At 42.3% G+C, this 7,342-nt stretch overlaps 1 pseudogene; it reads right to left on the minus strand.

Annotated features, from left to right (window-relative positions):
- Positions 1 to 5,626: 5,626 nt before the first annotated feature.
- LOC137759410 (poly(rC)-binding protein 2 pseudogene) lies at positions 5,627 to 6,923 on the minus strand (annotated as a pseudogene).
- Positions 6,924 to 7,342: the final 419 nt, after the last annotated feature.

Raw genomic sequence — 7,342 nt, forward strand, 5'->3', positions numbered from 1 at the left:
ATTACAATTGTATTCTTTGATCCATCGATAAATACTTGTGGTTAAAACAAAATAACTTGGGTGATTTTTGTCCCTGTGTTTTACAAGAATTTTACATAACTCAGTCCCCTTCTTCAAGTTTGAAATCACAGTGTGTCTCCCTTACTCGGGTTTATGTCTGTGCTATCAAATGCCTTTATTTGAACGTAATTGGAACATGACATGAGCTTCTATCGGCTTTTATATCTGCTGCTGCCTGGACATAAGAGGTGGGAGCGTTCATCTAGGGGCCAGCACTGTTTGGCTCTGGGCATGGCTTTGACAGCCTTAGCCACTGCCCACTTGCTCCAGGTAGGATTCCATTTCTGTTCTTGACTCTCTGACTCCTGAAATGTAGAAGAGGTCTAAAATAGGGTATCTGTCTATTGCTTGTTAATAAGTTGTCTACCCCCTCATGTACGTACAGTCTCAGTGCCATATTGTACCCAGCTATTGTTACATGGCTTTTCACATCTTCAAGTTTCAGTCTGCTATGTAGGGTATGAATATCTCTTCTTATTTTAAGGTTTAGTGTCACGCCACAAGACTCAAAAGAGTAATAGCTAGAGTCATCCTATAAATTCTAACACAATACCCTCTTCTTTTCCGGTCCCTCTGCCTCAGAAGTCCATTCAAAATGACTTGCACTGTTTCAGCTTTGCTTCATTTTGAGCGTAATTTTAGGATTTGGAGAAAGTGACAAATAGATGGAGTGACCATGCTGTCAGTTTTGGAGAAAGCTTAATGTTACTGACCATGGCCATAGGTATACCAGTCTGTGACTAAAATAAGACATTCATTGATACTGTAAAAAAAAATTTTAAGAACATTACAACATTACGTGCAGTTTGAAGAGAATCCCCTTAACTAATTTTATTTCCCTTGCTCCCTTCTGGTCTACCCATGCATTACGTATTTCTAAAGTAAATGAAACATAACATGAGATGATAACAGCTTTTAGAAATGAACATATTGTAATATTTCCCCATGTTAACTGTTCTTCCTTGTTTGTATCAACGGTTACATAATATTTTACCAACTTGATGTAATATTTACTTAACCATTACCTTATGTGGCCTGCGGGATCTTCCCCGACCAGAGATCAAACCCACGTCCCCCTGCGGTGGAAGCACAGAGTCTTAACCACTGGACCACCAGGGAAGTCCCATTACCTTATTTGCTTATTGTTTCCAATTTTATGTTATAAAATAATGGTACAATGAATGCCTTTTTGCATATAACTTTTTTCTTTGAAAAAATTTTGTGGGAGTGGGATTACTAGAGCAAACTTTAGGCATTTACTCACAGCTTTTGATAGGCTTCAAGAGAATGCCAGAAGCAATCAAATTACTCTCTTTTACCTTCAGTATTCTTTTTAGAATGTTCTTCATGGTCACCTATTTTTTCAAATTGATTATAGAATCCTGTCAAATTTTGTATTTAAAACACTATTAGAATAGATTGTCTTGATTGGAATTTAGAGCAGGTATTTACTGTAGAGACGCCTCATGGAGGACTGTCTTTACAAACTGGATCTCTTATGCTACAAGCCAGGTATTTATCCTGTTCCCCAAACACTGAAAGCAGAATTGCTTGGAAGGAAGTCATCATTACCGGACTGATATTCCCTAAATTCACATTCCTTTGGCTGAGCTTTGAGTCAACAAGTGATTCAAACTGAAGATGGCTGGTATTTGCCAGTACAGACTGTTTAACATCTAGCTTAATAGAAACTCCAGTTTAGAGATTTTCATTTTCTTTTCCTCTGTGCCAAGCAGTGATGAGAGATTTACCCGGTAAGTTTGTGAGGTACTGCAGGCTGTTTCCTCACAGGTCTGAGAGGGAGCAGATAGCAATGAAGAGTCTCGTGTCTTTTAAGATGGAGTAAGTAGGGAATTCCCTGGCAGTCCAGTGGTTAGGACTCAGTGCTGTTGGAGTAAGTAACTGGCCTGACATCTTTACCTAAGGTATAAGCTGATCAAGGACATTGTCTTGAGATGCCAAGACTCAGTTTTCTTCTCTAAGCTCTTAAGTCTCTAAGCACTAGATTCTGATCTCTCATCAGAACTAGGAAGGCTGTTTGTTTGGAGGCATGGTCCTGACACTTCCCACCACCCTTTGCAGTCTATTCAAGAACTGAAGCAGGTAGGCGAATTGTTATATCTAGTACCTGAATGTGGCTGGAGAAATAAGAATTGATCAAAGAAGGTCTCTGGGCTACCACAGTAGATATCAAGCACCATTAACCAGAGTTTGTGTTTTATTCACAAGAAAATCTCGTATTCCCTAAAACACACACACACACAGATATTCTTTAGAAACAAATCTGATAAATTCTAATAAACCTGGTGATATGGTCATCCAGCCCATAACAAATTGGAAGTAGTTAAATTAACAGGCACTACTAGAAACTGGTATGCTGATAACCAAGAAGGGCAGCTGACAAAGGAGGAGACAATATGAAAAACCAAGTAACTCAGTAGGCATTCTAGTGTAGACCAGATAATCCTAAGCAGTTCATTAAACCTGATGGCATTTCAACAACATGTGTTTGTAGAAAAGACCTCAAGTCATCAAGAAAAGGTCTAAAATGTGCTGGTGCTTATAAGTTTAAGCTTCAATAAAATAGAAGTTTAGTTAAGTGAAACATCCCTGATAATACTAAAAAATTAAATGTTATTACATGTAATTCACGCTGCACCTAGATCTGTGTAACTCAATACTATTTGTCCTGGTCGATCTCAGTAATTCCTGCCTGGTTTTTCCTTTTCCTTTTCCACATCTTTTTCCTTGTCATTTTGTAAAAAGAAATGGTTGATAGTGACTTCAAGTGGTGGCATGGCTTAGAGACATATCTGCAAACAACCTTATGGGCTGTGGAGAGAAAAAGCATTATTCTCTATGACACTATATTTCTTGGGGGTAGGTGTTATCTTTTCTCTGTCAACTTGGGAATAGCAGATTTCTAGCTGTTATTAAATTATCCTCTGCAGGATATCTCTGTGGGGAGAAGGCTGCCATGGAGACCCTCATTATTTGATGAAACATTTTCTCAGAACAGACTCAATCTCTGTATAAAAACTTTCAACTTTAGCAGAATGCACATGCTGTACTTTAAATGATTTTGTGCTGCCTCCTACCTCCTGGCAGATGTGGAGCCGAATCACAAACCTGGGATAGCATACAATCCGTGTTTGTAAAACATGACTGCATTCTGTGAGCTCCTCCTCTGTGCCCATGAAATTAGGGGCAATTCTGGTAGCTTCGTAATCACAGAGACATCATAGATATTGCGAGATGGTTAGAGAACAGAAAGAGGCAGATACTAGCAAAGTTTGCAAAAGGGGAAAAGGGCAGATTTCAGAAATGATCCACTCATTTGTTTGACATTATTCCCCAGCAGAATCTTAGAATGAGTCATAACATGGTTGTGAAGACATGGAAAAGAATTTGATGATCACCAGGATGCTGATGTTTTTGGCAAAGAGTTAAGTATGCAAAATTCCTCTCACTTATTTCAAAGTTTTATTAAGTTTGTGTGTCAGATCAATGAAATAGGCAGAGTGTTGAGTGTTGCTTTTTTTTAAAATTTATTTATTCATTTAGTTATTTTTGGCTGCGTTGGGTCTTTGTTGCTGAGCGCGGGCTTTCTCTAGTTGCAGTGAGTGGGGGCTACTCTTCCTTGTGGTGCACGGGCTTCTCATTTCAGTGGCTTCTCTTGTTGCAGAGCACAGGCTCTAGGCACACGGGTTTCAGTAGTTGTGGCACACGGGGGCTCAGTAGTTGTGGCTCACGGGCTCTAGAGCGCCAGCTCAGTAGTTGTGGCGCATGGGCTTAGTTGCTCCACGGCATATGGGATCTTCCTGGACCAGGCCTTGAACCCGTGTCCCCTGCACTGGCAGGCGGATTCTTAACCACTGCGCCACCAGGGAAGTCCAGCTTTTTTTAAAAATAAATTTATTTATTTATTTATTTATTTTTGGCTGTGTTGGGTCTCTGTTGCCGTGCACAATCTTTCTCTAGTTGTGGCGAACGGGGGCTACTCTTCATTGCAGTGCGCGGGCTTCTCATTGCGGTGGCTTCTCTTGTTGCAGAGCATGGGCTCTAAGCACACGGGCTTCAGTAGTTGTGGCTCACGGGCTCTAGAGCACAGGCTCAGTAGTTGTGGCACACGGGCTTAGTTGCTCTGCGGCATGTGGGATCTTCCTGGACCAGGGCTCGAACCCGTGTCCCCTGCATTGGCAGGCAGATTCTTAACCACTGCGCCACCAGGGAAGTTCCCTAGAGTGTTGTTTTCAGCAAAACATATGACTGGGTCTCTCATAGTATTCATAAGGTTAAGATGGAGAAAATTGGGTTGGATTACACTTGATGTGTTTGAGGATGGTAGTTGAATAACCATACACCAAAAAGCTAAAAGATCAGTATCAGCAGTCTTGAAAAAGAGGGACAGAATTGGAATCACACTTCCCAATTTCAAAATTTACTTACTACAAAGCTACAGTAATCAAGGCATGAGGATAGACCACCTCATGCTCTAGTCCATAGAGCAATGGACTAGAATCATGAGTCTAGAAATAAATCCTCACAATTATGGTCAGCTGATCTTTGACAAGGATGCCAAAGCAAACTGGTGGGGGAAAACAGTATTCTTTTGATACAACTGGGGCAATTGGATATCCTTATGCAAATGAATGAAGTTGGACCCCTACCTCACACCATATGCAAACAACAACAACAACAAAAAATCAAACGACTTTAAAAAATGTATGAAAGACTTAAATGTAAGAGCTAAAGTTACAAAACTTATAGAAGAAAACATAGGCATAAATCTTCATGACCTTGGGTTAGACAGTGGTTTCTTAAATATGATACCAAAAGCACAATCAACAAAATAAAAAATAGGTAAACTGGACATCATCAAAATTTAAAACTTTTGGGACTTCCCTGGTGGTCCAGTGGTTAAGACTCTGCACTTCCACTGCAGGGGGCATGGGTTCGATCCGTGGTCAGAGAACAAAGATCCCACGTGCCACATGGCATGAAAAAAAATTTTTTAACTTTTGTTGTTCAAGAAAGTGAAAAGATAATCTATAGAGTGGGAGAAAATACTTGCAAATCATATTCTGATAAGGGACTTGTACCTACATTTTATAAATTACATCTCAAAAATAAAAAGACAACCCAATTATGCAACCCTTGGGCACTGTTGCTGGGAATGTAAGATGGTAGAGCCACTGTGGAAAACAGTACGGCTGTTCCTCAAAAAATTAAAAATAGAATTACCATATGATCCAGAAATTCCACTTTTGAGTATACACCCAAAAGAATTGAAAGCAGGGTCTTTTTTTTTTTTTTTAATCACTGTAGCGTCCGGTTTCTATTCACAAAGAAAAAGCTCCAGTCCATCTTTTAACTTTTTTTGAAAAATTCCTGACATTACAGAACTAAACGGAAATGTATTAATATTCCACTCACATTTTCGTGACAAACAAACAAAAAGTTCATGAGCCAAAAAAACACAAAAAACAAAAAACAAGGAGAAGCTTATAAAACTAAATATGGATCTCAGCATTAGCAGCTGAACAGAGAAAGGAATTAAAATGCTTTAATTAAAAAATCACAAGTGGATGATAAAGTGTGTAGAAACTGAAAATTTACAAACTATTTAAAACCTGGAATCGCTGACTGTTCAGAAACTACTCAGATGGATCATGGGTAGTGGTGAACAGCAGAAAGGGATTATGGATGAATCTGCATTGTTCTAGATGCTCCCCATGCCACCTGTCTCCGAGGAAAGCCTGACATTTATTAGATATTGAGCCAGGCTAATGCTGGCAGCAGATCCAGTGATGGTAACCTGCTTATCAGTAGATCTTTCCACTGGGTTCCCAATTTTGATCTGCACCCCAGATATCTGACAGATCTCATTGATTTTGGCACCTTGATGCCCGATTATGCAGCCTATCAAATCGTTGGGAACTGTGAGTTCGTGAAAAGTAGTGTGAGCAGACGCATCCAAACCACTGAATCCGGTGTTGCGTGCGTCATGGGAAAATGAGACTGTTGCATTGCCAACTGGTGGAGCTTGGTCAAATCTGGCTGTGGAATGGCATACTGTCTTTGAATGGTATAGGCCTCTAGAGGCGGTCCCTCTAGGTCAGCGTTGAGGCACATGGACGGGATGGTGTGGGGAGCTCGCACTGTCCCTGTCTGTGCTGTACCTGTCCTGACCACCTGCAAAGATGACTGGAGAACTGGAGGCTTGGGCCAGTATGGGATGGTCACAACCTTTGCGGGGGGGGGTGGCGGGGCTGGGAGAGAGTCTCCAACATGACCACGCAGATCTGTTTTACACCCTCAGTGATGGATTGTGGAATGCCAGCAAGAGTGATGGCCTGCTCAGTCGAGCTGGGCAGCATTTCCCCTGCCACCTGGACCTGAACCCCTGTACTCTCTCCTATTTCCTTGATCTTGCAACCACCTTTCCCAATGAGAGCTACACTGACCAGCAGGGACCACCAGCCTCAGGGTGACTGGGGGCCTACTGGCAGCTGTGCTATTGGTCATAGAGCTGCTGATGTTCTCTTCCAGTTTGTCAATGATCATAACAAAGGCTTTGAAGATGACATTAGTGGGTCCAGCCAAAGTGATAATCCTCTCAGGACAATTCCCTCCTGAGTTGTTGATACGTGCACCACTCTCCTCGTGTATCTTCCTAACTGATTCTCCTTTCTTTCCTGATGATACTGCCAACTTCCTTTCCATGCATAAGTAGTCGGATGGTGAGAGTGACATTTAATTCACCTTCATTCACACCGGTGTCCATGTCGAGCAGTGTTCTGAGGAGCTGGACTCTAAGTGGTCAAGTCTTTGGTCACTGGTGGGGGTGAAAGCCAAAAACTGCAGGCAAGAGAAGACTGAGGGGAAAAAAGGAGCCGGCGGGAAGGGGAAGGGCGGGAGGCCGGGGTGGAACAATAGGGGCTGTCGGGAAGGCAAGGGGGCACCTCCGGAGGGGGGGGGGGGAGGAGGAGGAGGAGGAGGGGAGGAGGAGGAGGGGGAGGAGGGGGTGGAGGAAGGGCGAAAGAGACCCCGGGGCGAGTGGAGGGCAGCGGAGGGTGGGCAGGCGGGAGCGGGCATGCTCTGGCTGCTGCCTCAGCTGGTCTGGGAGAGTAGGGTCTTAAAGAGCTTTTTGTATACCTATGTTCATAGCAGCACTGTTCACAATAGCCAAAGGTGGAAGCAACCTAAACGTCCACTGACACATGAATGGAAAACCAAAATGTGGTATATACATACAGTGATATATCATTCAGCCTTAAGA

Source organism: Eschrichtius robustus, chromosome 1 (assembly GCF_028021215.1).
Source record: "Eschrichtius robustus isolate mEscRob2 chromosome 1, mEscRob2.pri, whole genome shotgun sequence".
NCBI lineage: Eukaryota > Metazoa > Chordata > Mammalia > Artiodactyla > Eschrichtiidae > Eschrichtius > Eschrichtius robustus.